Source organism: Capra hircus, chromosome 21 (genome assembly GCF_001704415.2).
Source record: "Capra hircus breed San Clemente chromosome 21, ASM170441v1, whole genome shotgun sequence".
Taxonomy (NCBI): Eukaryota; Metazoa; Chordata; class Mammalia; order Artiodactyla; family Bovidae; genus Capra; species Capra hircus.
In genome coordinates this window covers 38,226,285-38,239,389 of record NC_030828.1, presented here as the reverse complement: position 1 = coordinate 38,239,389, position 13,105 = coordinate 38,226,285, and the positions used below count along the sequence as shown (strand labels likewise).

The 13,105-nt window shown below is 32.7% G+C and overlaps 1 non-coding gene across 1 annotated transcript; it reads right to left on the bottom strand.

Annotated features, from left to right (window-relative positions):
- Positions 11,310-11,380, bottom strand: TRNAC-GCA. Its single transcript has one exon. It is a non-coding gene; the product is annotated as a tRNA-Cys (tRNA).

The window sequence follows — 13,105 nt, the reverse complement described above, 5'->3', positions numbered from 1 at the left end:
CATTGATAAATTGAAGTTCTAACTATTGATCTTTATATGTAAATCTTCTGGAATGAAGTTTTTTTAAAAATGCCATTTTTCCATTTTATTTCTATTAGACTCCTTTCTTTGATATTTCATTCGTCAAATATCAGAGTCATCTCAGGAAAATTGCAATCATTGTTGGTGAATAACCAACTTCAACAGGTTTAGTAATTTTGTCTTCTGGGCCTATCTAGAGTGGTAATTACAAAGGTTACAGTGTCAGTTAATCTCTAAACAACTTTGTTTTGGAAGTAGGCCATTGAATAGTCAAATATACTCTTACTTTTTACATTGTACTCCAAATACTAAAATCATAACAAATAACAGTAGGAAATTTTCCCTTACTAGGGGTTTCAGCCACATATAAAAAAAGATTCTGAGGAAATACTTTGCTGTGTTGCCTGACCTTTCTGTTTTATAACCCATTAGTTTAGTGAACTTCAGAGAGATAACTTTATTTCTTTAGACTTTAATCAATTACATCAACAATTGGTAGGGTAAATTTTTACCTCTTTCCCTGGTGGCTAAGTCAGTAAGAATCTGCCTGCAATGTAGGAGACTGCCTGCAATGCAAGAGATCCCGTTTTGATCCCTGGGGGTTGGGGGTGGGGGAGGACGTGGGGGAATTTTCTGGAGAAGGAAATGGCAACTCACTCCTGTATTCTTGTCTGGAAAATCCCATGGATAGAAGTTCCTCATGGGCTACGGTCCATGGGGTCACAAGAGTCAGACATGACTTAGTAACTAAACCACCACCACAGTGTACCAGATCTTTGAATAATATTCAGTAGCTAACACTAATATCATTTTTTATGTGTGAGGTGGTGCTCTAAATGTTTGCTGAATATTAATTCACTTAATCTTCACTAGGTCCCAATGAAGTATATGTTATTATCTTCATCTTACAATGAAGAAACTAAAGAAGAGAGAGGTTAAATAACTTTCCCCTGGTCACAGAACGCAGGCTATTTTACATAAGATTCTATCCATGGGCTACAAATTGAATAGGCTTAACCATCAATGAAAAGCATCAGGTCATATATTGATTCTATGATGTAAGTGATGTGCTTGATTTTGGTTAATTGGCATTAAATTATATGTAACTTGAACATATAACTTTAAAGTGGTGCTTAAATTATCAACTGATATAATCACTCATAGCTGTGCAATAGGCGCAACTTTCCTCAAGACCTTTTTCTTCTCCTGCCTTCAATTCAGCTAGTGGGGTAAACTGTGTTCCCCACCCCAACTAAAAACAGATAATAGTGGATTTAAACTCAGCATACAGAGAGGAGGTCTTTATCACATATCCAAGATTGGTTCCCACAAAGAATAAAATGAACCAACCAGCTTCACAATGATAGAAGTCTTTTGAATAAAGGAAGCAGCATGTACAGCTGGAGCTAATTACAAATTTGGGCTTCACTTTTGTTAACAGCAGACTAATGTTTGCATACAAAGCATTTGTGGTAAATAAATAGCTTTAATAAGTGGGGAAAAAGACAGTAAGCAATACAATGCCAGGGGTAATTACAGCTATGTTTGCAAAAGCCACAAATGCAGTATATAATTATCTTAATATGAAAATGGAGATTATCTCATATTCGAAGCTCTTTATTAGGAATAATTCTAACATTTGCATATTCTAGTATTTGAACAGTTGTCTGATTTTGACTTAATTTTCTTGATGTTCTACTTTATATAACACATAGGAATATAAAATAATGCAGCCTCAATGAATAAATCTCTGTTTATGAATGAGATATTTGAAAGATACTTGATCATAGATATATAGCTTTCAGCTTGGTATGATTTACCAATCTAGTTAGGCATGGTATAGAGAGGGTATTAAGAGCTCACATAGCTCATCTAAAGTAATGCTACTCACAAACCATTTCTTCCACTACTCTCTCCTCCCAAATAAAGATATCAACCCTTTTTATTCTGCCATGAAAACAGCAGTGTAGAACTACTGTATCACATTACAAGACTGATAGAAAAGCCAAACAAGAGATCCAGGTTCTATGTCACCTGAATTAGACTTTGTCCTGAGAGGCAAATAAGGTTAATACAGAAGATAATTATACATTGACCTTCATGTAACAGTAATTGTAACTGAATTTAACATTCTGGTAAAAGATGGAAAGAAGAAATCATTCATAAAAAGCTTATATTTATCCACACAAAAACCTACACAGAAATGTTTAAAGTAGCTTTATTCATAACTGCCAAATTAGGAAGCCATCAAAATATCTCTCAAGAGGGGAATGAATAAAGAAGTGTTGGTACATCCTTACACTGGAATGATGTTTAACAATAAAAAGAAATAAGCTATCTAGTCATGAAAAGATCTGGAGGAACCTTAAATGCATACTACCAAGTCAAAGAAACCAGTCTGAAAAGACTATACATGCTATATGATTCCAACTTACATAACATTTTGGAAAAGGCAAAGCTACAGTGACCGAGAAAGATCATGGCTGCCAGAGGTTCAGGGAGACAGGGAGAAGAATGAATAGATGAAGCGCAGGGGATGTTTAGTGCAGTGAAACTATTTTGTATGACATTGTAATGCTGGATGCATGTCATTCTGTATTTGTCAGAACCTTGTAGAATGTTCAACACAAAGAGTGAAACCTGGTATAAATTACAGGCTTTCGTTAATCATAGTGCATTAATACTGGTTCATCAATTATAACAAATATACCACACTAATAATCCAAGATGTTACTAATGGAATCCTGTGTGTTTGCAGGGGTAAGGAGGTTAAAGTATATGTGAACTTTGTATTTCCAGTCAGTTTTTCTGTAAACCTAAAACGTCTCTAAAAAAATAGACTATCAAAAAAAAAAATATATATATATATGTGTGTGTGTGTGTGTGTGTGTATATATATATATAACATTAATGACAAATGGAAAGGGAGATTATTTAAAATTCAAGAACAGGAACTCTGAAGTTATCTTACTTTTAGCAAGGTAAGATCAATCAAAGACTATTTCTGGTGAGTAGGGCCTAAAATTTTGTCCTAAACTCACGTTAGAATGCCTTTTTTTTAATTACAGGAAAATATTAACTTTTAAAACACTGAAAGTGAGTATTGATTTGTCAGTATTCTGTGATTCTATTAACATTCTTCTATTACCAGAAGCTCTTATTCCTTTTTGTTAGGTAAAAACTCAGTGAAACTAAAATGAGAAAAAAGTCATATACTTACTATATTTGCCTGGAAGTAGGGAAGCAAAGGAAAAGAAGCACTTACTGATAAAAATAACAGGTATATTTTAAATTAGACACAAAAATCAAATAATATTTTTAAAGTGCCTTTAAATTACGATTATGTAAAAAACTGGATAATAAAGAGGGAAAAAAATCTATACTCAGGGAAATAAAACCCACTCCAGTGTTCTTGCCTGGAGAATCCCAGGGATGGGGGAGCCTGGTGGGCTGCTGTCTCTGGGGTCGCATAGAGTCGGACATGACTGAAAGGACTTAGCAGCAGCAGCAGCAAGCCAAACTAAAATTTTGCCTCATTTTTTAAAAGAGAAATATGATAAAGAAAAATTGCATTTCAAAATAGCTTTTTAAACAAAGAGGGTCACAGTATTAGTTTATAAGTTTATGGACAGGCTGCTCTAGAGCTGCTTAGTAAACTAAATAAAAGCAGTTTACCTGGGTTGTATAATACTTTTCTTAAAGTTTTAAAGAAAATCTTTTTGTTGATAATAAATTCTTTAAAATAGGAAGAAACATACTGGGCTACAGAATATCCACTTGTAGGGCTGTTAGATAAAATTCAGGATGCAAAGTGAGATCTAGTTTCAGATAAACACCATGTTTTTGTTTTTAATATAAATATGTTCCATAAAATATTTGGTACATATTTATGTGAAAATTTATTTTTTTAATAAAATTTATCTGGATTTATTTTTGTTTTTAAATCTGGTAACCTGACATTTTGCCAGTCTTGCATTTTTATAAGCCTTGAAGAATGTAGAATTTAAGTAGTTAACTTCATTTTCACCCATATTTCTGGAATTGTCAAAAATACAATCCCAAAATGACAATGGAATACGTAAATAAGCACTCATGTTTTAAATGCTTGCTTCTTGTAAGATTCTGGGCTAAGCTTAGTTGGTAAATATTCTGCCTTTATAGAGGATATACCAGTGAAGCATATGCAGATGATTATAATGGACTATTATTTTAATTTGATGTAAATTTGCACATAAAGACATAACTATTGCATGTGATTGATACAGATGTTCAAGAAATCTTTTGATAAATATCCACAGCAAAAGCTATTTAAATAAATATAGCTGTCAGAAGCTAGAGGGATATCTTACAAAGAGCAATCAAATAGAAAGGATAAATAGACACTTCTGGCAGGAGCAGCTTAAGTATCAACAGAGAAATTCACCAGAGATAAGAATTTGGCTAGTTTTATTTAGTATTTATATGCACTATCTGTTAGAAGAAGTGTACAATAAAATTCCCAACTTTGATTGAAATGCCAAGCTTATGAGGATAAACAGGGTATTTTTGGGAAACTGTGAATGTAGCCAAAACATGTGGTAGATGAATTCTAGTGTTGGCTATTTCAATGCAATGCCTTGCAGGAACACAGGCAAACTGTATTTTTAAGTTGGTGGCCTCCAAATTAGTTGTTTTGCAAGGTTACTAGGGCTAGTTATTGCAATTCCCTAAAAAATTGTCAGATAAGTATACTACTATGACCAGAAACATCCAATACAATTCTTAATAACATAAGGCAAATTACAAGGAAAATTAAAGTTATTATTGTATACCTAGGTTAATCCATAGTACGTTTATGTCTGGATTTTTATGCAAACCAATGCATTTAGATAATAATTTAAAACTGGAATTTGTTTAGGAAACTGGAAATGATCAAAGAGTAGAACATTGTTGTCACAAATAACTGGATTTTCCCCTTTTAAAGGCTAACATTCCATTCCATTTTCTTTATTCGTTCATCCCTCTATAGACATTTAGGATGCAGCCTTGTATTGGCTATTGTGAATAATGATTTCATGAATATGGAAATTCAGATGTCCATTCAAGATCTTGGTTTCAATTCTTTTGGATATATACCTAAAGGAGGGATCATATGATAGTACTATTTTCTGGATCATATGATAGTACTGTTTTTTTTGAGGAACTTCCATACTGTTTCCCATAGTGGCTGTACCAATTTGCCTTCCCACTTTTATGTTCCCTTTTGTCCACATCCTTGGGAATGTACATCATCTTTTGGTTTTTGATAATAGTCATCCTAAAACCACTGTCTCCTTTTCTTTTGATTTGCATTTCCCTGATGATTAATGATATTTGGCATCTTTTCAAATACCTGTTGGCTTTTTGAAGGTGGTCCATTGGTAAAGAATCCTCCTGCCGATGCAGAAGACATAATTCGATCCCTGGGTTGAGAAGATCCCCAAGAATAGGAAATGGGAACCCATTCCATGGATTGTGAAGTCAGACATGACTAAGCACGCATAGATGCACAATTGGCCTTTTGTGTGTCTTCTTTGGAGAAAGGTCTATTCAAATCCTTTGCCCATTTTTTAAAATGAGCTTTTATTTTTTTTTTTTTTTTTCTATTGAGTTTTAGGAGTTCCTTATATATTTTGGATATTAACCCTTTATCACATATATGGTTTGCAAATACTTTCTTCAATTTCTTAGCTTGCCTTTTCATTTTGTTGATTATATCCTTTGCCATACAAATGCTTTTTAGTTGATGTAATCCCATTTTTAAATTTCTGTTGCTGATGCTTTTGGCATTATATCCAAGAAATCATTGCCAAAGTCAATCTAAGGAAGCTTTTTCCCTGTGTTTTCTTCATGGAGTTTCACTGTTTCAGGTCTTACATTTAAGGCTTACTTTATTTGAGTTTATTTTTGTGTGTGTCATAAGGGTCCAAATTAATTATTTTGCAAGTCGATATCCATTTTACCCAACACTTTTTTGAAGAGATTGTTATTTCACCATATGTATGTAGTCTTGGCACCACTGTCAAAATTCATTTTACCATATAGGTGAAATTTTAGTTGTGTGTGCTAAGTCCCTTCAGTCATGTCCAACTTTGCGACCCCGTGGAGCCTGCCAGACTCCTCTGCCCATCATATTCTCTAGGCAAGAATACTGGAGTGGGTTGCCATTTCCTGCTCTAGGGGATCTTCTTGACCCAGGGATCAAACTCAGGTCTCTTATGTCTTCCACATTGGCAGGCGGGTTCTTTACCATGAGCGCCACCTGGGAAGCCTGAAGATTTGGTTATAAGTTCCCGATTTTCTTTCATTAGTCTGTATGTCTATTTTTAATGCCATAATCATTCTATATTGATTACTGTGGCTTTGTAATATGTTTTGAAATCAGGGATTATGGTGCCTCCAGCTTTGTTCTTTCTCAAGATCGTTTTGGCTATTTAGGATTCTTTCTTTCTTCATACAAATTTTAGTTTATTGTTCTTCTTATTTCTGAGAAAAATAACCATTGGAATTTTTATCAAGATTGTGTTGAATCTGCAGAGTTCTATGGGTGGTGTGGGCATTTTAATAATATTCAGTGGTGAATGCAAAATGTCCTTTAATTTATTTGTTGTAAAATTTCTTTGATGAATGTTCTGTACTTTTCAGATATGTCTTTTACCACCTTGGTTGTTTATTCTTAACTGTTCTATTTATGATCCTGTTGTAACTGAGATTATTTTAATTTTCTTTTTAGAGTTCTTTTAGTTAGTACATCAAAATACAACTGATGTTTTGTATGTTTATTTGTATACTACAACTTTACTGAGTTTGTTAGTTTTAATAGGCTTTTTTGGTATAATCTTTAGACATTTTATGCATGTAACAAGGACTGATGCTAAAGCTGAAACTCCGGTACTTTGGCCACCTCATGCAAAGAGCTGACTCATTGGAAAAGACTCTGATGCTGGGAGGGATTGAGGGCAGGAGGAGAAGGGGACTACAGAGGGTGAGATGACTGGATGGCATCACTGACTCGATGGACGTGAGTCTGAGTGAATTCCAGGAGATGGTGATGGACAGGGAGGCCTGGTGGGCTGATTCATGGGGTCGCAAAGAGTCGGACACAACTGAGCGACTGAACTGAACTGATGAATATTATGTTATCTGCAAACAGATAATTTGAATTCTTCCTTTAAATTTGGATGCATTTACATCTTTTTCTTGCTTAATTTCTCCGGCTAGGACTTCCAGTACTATATAAATAAAAACAACAAGAGACATCCTTGTCTTGTTCCTGATCATAGAGGAAAAGCTTGCAGATTTTCACTGGTGAGTATACCTGTGGGCATACTGTGTATGGCCTTTACTAGGTTGAGGTAATTTCTATTCCTAGTTTGTTAAGTGTTTTTAATCACATGGATATTTAACTTTTTTCATTTGCTTTTTCTGTATCTATTGATATGATCATATAATTTTTACTTCTATTCTGTTAATGTAGTGTTTTACATTGCTCAGTTTTATATGTTGGATCACCTTATAGCCCAGGGATACATCCCAGAGACTTATTCATGGTGTTTGAACCTTTTAATGTGCAGTTGAATACAGTTTGCTAATATTTTGTTGAGAATTTTTGTGTTTATGTTTATTAGAAATATTTGCCTCTAATTTTCTTATAGTGTCCGTATCTGGCTTTAGTATTAGGGTAATACTAGTCTTATAAAGTGAGTTTGGCAGTCTTCCCTTCCTTCAGTGTTTTCTCAAGAGTTTGAGAAGTATTGGCATTAATTCATCTTTAAATGCTTGATGAAATTTACCTGCAAAGCTATCTTATTCTAGGATTTTCTTTTTTGGAAGGTTTTTATGTACTGATTAAGGTGATTAAATCACCTTACTAGTAATTAGTATGTTCAGACTTTTTTATTTTTTCCTGATGCTGTCTTGATTGATTTTGGTTTTTGAGATTTATCTATTTTTTCTATGTTGTCCAATTGTTGGTGTATAATTGTTTATAAGTTCCTATGATCTTTTTCTTTATTTAATGTCTCCTATTTAATTTATAATTTTATTCTTCCCTTTTTCTTAGTCTAAGGTTTCATCAATACTGCAGATAGTTTCAGAAAACAACTTCTAGTTTTGTTATTTTTTTATTCTCCAATCTATTTCTGCTCTAGTATTTATCATTTCCTCTGTTCTGCAAAAAGTCCTTAGTTCTTTTTGTTTTTTTTCAAGGTCTAAAGTTAAACTTTTATTTGAGGGAGTTCTATTTTAATAATCCATTTATTCCTATAAGGAGCCCTCAGTGCTGCTTTTGCTACACCCAATAAATCCTGGTACGTTATGTTTTCATTTTTGTCTTGTGATATTTAAAATTTTTCTTTTTAAAGATGTCTTCTTTAAGCCAATGTTTGACCAATAGAATGTTTGTTGATTTCCACATAAATCTGAATTTCCTAATTTTCCTTATATTATTGATTTGTATTAATGATTTAATTCCATTATTGAATGAAATGATAATTGAGATATTTCAACTTTATTAAATTTATTAATACTTCTTTTGTGACATAATATATAATCTGTCCTGTATAATTTTCTTTCTGTGCTTTAAAAGAATGTGCATTCTGTGACTCTGGTGTGGAATGTATTATATACGTCTGTTGGGTCCAGTAGGTCTATAGTGTTGGACAAGTAGTTTGTTCCGTCATTAATTTTCTATGTGGATGTTCCATTCACTGTTGAAAATTTAGTATTAAAATCTCCCATGCTTATTGTGTAGTTGTGTACTTCTTTCAGATCTGCATACTTAGAAACTTTGATGCTGGTTTAATCATGCCGTCATGACTGACTCTTGCGACCCCATGGACTGTAGCTCACCAGGTTCTGTCCATGGGATTTCCCAGGCAAGAATACTGTAGTGGGTTGCCATCTGTGATACTTATCTTCTATTTGGTCTGACATGAGTATAGCCACTTCTCTCTTTTGATTTTCATTTACATAGCTGTCCTTAAATCTAAATTATCTTGTAGACAACATGTAGCTGGAGCTTGTCATTGTCTTTTAGATGCTGAGTTGTGTCTGACTCTTTATGACCCTATGGACTGTAGCCTGCCAGGTTCCTCTGTCCATGAGATTTCGCAGTGGGTTGCCATTTCCTTCTCAAGATGGAACTCATTGTTCTACTTAGCAACTCTGTGTTTTTGATTATGAAATTCAATACATTTACATTTAAAATTATTGATAGGTAAGAACTTATTACTGATATTTTGTTAATTATTTTTTGTGAGTTCTGTAGTTCGTTTTTCTTTTTTCATTTTTGATTTGGTGTTTTTTTTTTATTGATATGCTTTGATTTCTTTTTAGTTTTCTATTGCATGAGCATATTCTTTGAGTATTTAGTCTATAGTTGTCCGGAGGCGTATATAAAAGATTTTATAGTTATAACAGTTTTTTTTAAGATGATAATAGCAACTTTAATTATAAACTAAACTATACAATTTTACTTCTTCCTTCTTACAGCATTTTGTTAATAATATAATAATTTGCATCTTTATTTTATACAATTATTATATTATATTCCAGTTTGTGTAGTTATAGTTACCATAAGTCTTACACTAAAATTAAAAGTGCCTTAGGAACCACATTTACAATTTTACTTTATTGTATATTTGTGTGTATATTTGCCTTTAACTGTGAAATTTATACTTTCATATCTTATTTTTGTTGCTTTCAGGATTATTTCCTTTCCACTTGAAGAACTTTTTTTTTTTTTAATTCTTGTAAAGCAGGTCTCATGGTTATCAACTCCCTAAGTTTTTGTTTCTCTGGAAAAGTGTATTTCTCTTTCATTTTTAAAGAATAATTTTTACTGAAAATAGTATTTTTGATTGACTGCTCTTATTTCTTCCAGCGTTTTGAATATATCCTCTTATTCTGTCCTGACTTACAAGGTTTCTGCTGAGATACTCACTAATAGCCTTCTAAGGGTTTCCTCATATCTGATGTCTCTTTTTTCTTGTTCATTTCAAATTTTTTTCTTTGACTTTTGATTGTTATGCATCTCAGTGTAGAGTTCTTTAGATTCAATTCAAAGATTCTTGGAATGTTTTGCATTTCATGAATGTGAATGCCTATTTTGCTCTCTAGATTTGAGAAGTTTTCAGCTATTTTTAGAATTTTTTAATTTTATATTGACAAATAGTTGATTAAGAATGCTGTATTAGTTTCAGGTGTATAGCAAAGTTCTCAGTAGGTCCTTGTTTGTTATATATTTATGTAATATATTATTATTATATATTTATATATAATAATATATATAACCCCTTTCTCTTTCTCTTCTCCTTCTGGGATTCATATGAAGCATAGTTTGTTTATGATGTGCCATATGTTCTGTAGGCTTTCTCACTTTTTAAAATTATTTTTCTTTTTACTCTGATTGGGTTATTTCTAATGACCTATCTTCAAGTTGAATGATACTTTCTTCTGATTGATCAAGTCTACATTTAAACCTCTCTTGAATTTTTCAACTCAGTCATTGTGTTTTTCAGTTCCAGAAATTCTGGTTCTGTTTTATTGTTTCTATATCTTTTCTGAAATTCTCATTTTGTTTTAGTATGGTTTTCTTGATTTCATTACTTGCCTGTCTATTCTCTTGTAGCACACTGAACTTCTTAAAGACCATTCTTTTAACTCTTTGTTAGTTAATTTGTAGATCTCCATTTCTTTGGGTCTAGTTACTGAAGCTTATTTTACTGTTTTGATGAAGCTATGCTTCATTATTTTTTTCTGTAGCTTTGCATTGCTATGTGCATTTGAAGTAGTCACCTCTTGAAGTCTTTATGAACTGATTTCAGGAGGAAAAGACTTTCACAGGACAACCAAGCTAGAGATTATATGTATATATCTATATTGTTTTTTCTATTATAGTTTATTATAAGATATTGAATTTGTACATTATCATATATGAAATAGCTAAACAAGGATTTACTGTTTACCATTATTTTCAGCTCTGGGTGGTTGTTAAATTGGATTTCTGAGAGTGGATGTGTGCTGAGACCTCTTTTTCCATTATTTTTCCGATTTCACTGCTTACCCCTTTTCAACTGGATTGTATTGATACTTAATACATGTTATTAAGGGAAATGTTAATCATTTGTCTAGTATATATATAAGTGAAGTCGCTCAGTCGTGTCTGACTCTTTGTGACCCCATGGACTGTAGCCTATCAGGCTCCTCTGTCCATGGGATTTTCCAGGCAAGCGTGCTGGAGTGGATTGCCATTTCCTTCTCCAGGGATCTTCCCAACCCAGGAATCGAACCTGGGTCTCTGCATTGCAGGCAGATGCTTTACCGTCTGAGCCACCAGGGAAGCCCCAGTATATACAGTATATATATATATATATGTTCTCTTAAATCTGCCATTTTTGTTAATGAGTCATTTATAATTTCTGTTGTTGCAATAAAGTTTTGGATTGATTAAAATCAAATTTATCAAACTAATATCAATTTTTTTTGCTCCTTGTGTCCTACTGAGATCTTTTACTCTCCTGAGATATCAGTCTATAGGGCTTAATTTCTTTAATAAATCTAAAACTTTAGGTTTTCATTCACTTGGATTTTATTTTTGTGAACTCTGTGTCATAGAATATGCTGTATAATATATATAGACAGCTTGTTAAATCTTCCTAGTAATTTATGTCATTTATTACTATTAGTTTTTAATCCTAAAACTGCATTTATATCTTGTCTGCATTAGCAACTGTGAATATACTTGCCACCATTTGTTTATAATTTTAACTCAAACTTGACTGAAAATAAGTTGATAATCTTGTCTCCCAAATAATATAAACATGTTAGAATTTTTAATTCCAAACTCCTCTCATACCATCATCATAATCTTATCTGTTATTGTTTTGCAATATTTTATTTTCAATTTGCTTTCAAAACTGTTCAAGACATTATTATCATTTTATACAACTGATTTTTAGTTGGATCAACTCACATATTTACTGATCTACTTGTTCAAAAAAAATTTTTTTTTATCTTATTTGTTCCTTCTGAGTTGAGATTCCTTCTTAGTGGAGTTTATCCATTAGTAGGTACTCTAGAGAGGTTCTGTTAGTGGCAAATTATCTCTCCATTTTGTTGTCTAAATATGTCTTTCATTTGCTCTCTACATTGAATTATTGTTCATCTGAACTCAGAATTTAGGTCAACAATCATTTTCTTTCATTACTTTGCTGTTATTATCCCATTATCTTCTGGCTTCTGCTTTTGTGGCTGAGATTTTTTTTGTGTGTGAGGGGAGTGTAATTTTACTTTGAAAAATGCAATGTTTTAGCTTCAGTTCCCATAAAATATTCCTTTTTTGGTTTCTATTTTAGAGTTTTAGGGTGATCATCTAATCATGGATTTATTGTATGCATTCTGTTCAAGATGCTTCATAAATCCCAAATATGAAAACTCTCTGCTTTTTAAATATTAAATTTTTCTATCTATTATTTGTTTTCTCCTTTGAAATACATGTTAGACAAAGGTTGAGCTCATCTTTGTCTACTCATCATGCCACTTACTCTCCTTTCCTTAGCATGTTCTGCTTTAGATAGTTGTGTTGCATTTGGGATAATTTTCTCCCATCTTTCTTGTAGTTTATGAACTTTCTCTTTAAACATCTAATTTATCATATAATTCACATATTTGATTTTTAATTTCTATGATTATATTTTCCTTGAAAGTCTGAATTAATTATATGTCTATATATGCCTCCTTTTAACAACTTATTGTCTTTGCTAATGTTTTCAGTGTTTTTTTGGAATACTTTTGCTTTTTTGATGATCCAACGGATGTTGGCAATTTGATCTCTGGTTCTCTGCCTTTTCTAAATCCCACTTGAACATCTGGAAGTTCAAAGTTCATGTACTATTGAAGCCTGGCTTAGAAAATTTTGAGCATTACTTTGCTAGAGTGTGAGATGAGTGCAAAAGTGTGGTAGTTTGAGCATTCTTTGGCGTTGCCTTTCTTTGGGATTGGAATAAAAACTGACCTTTTCCAGTCCTGTGGCCACTGCTGAGTTTTCCAAATTTGCTGGCATATC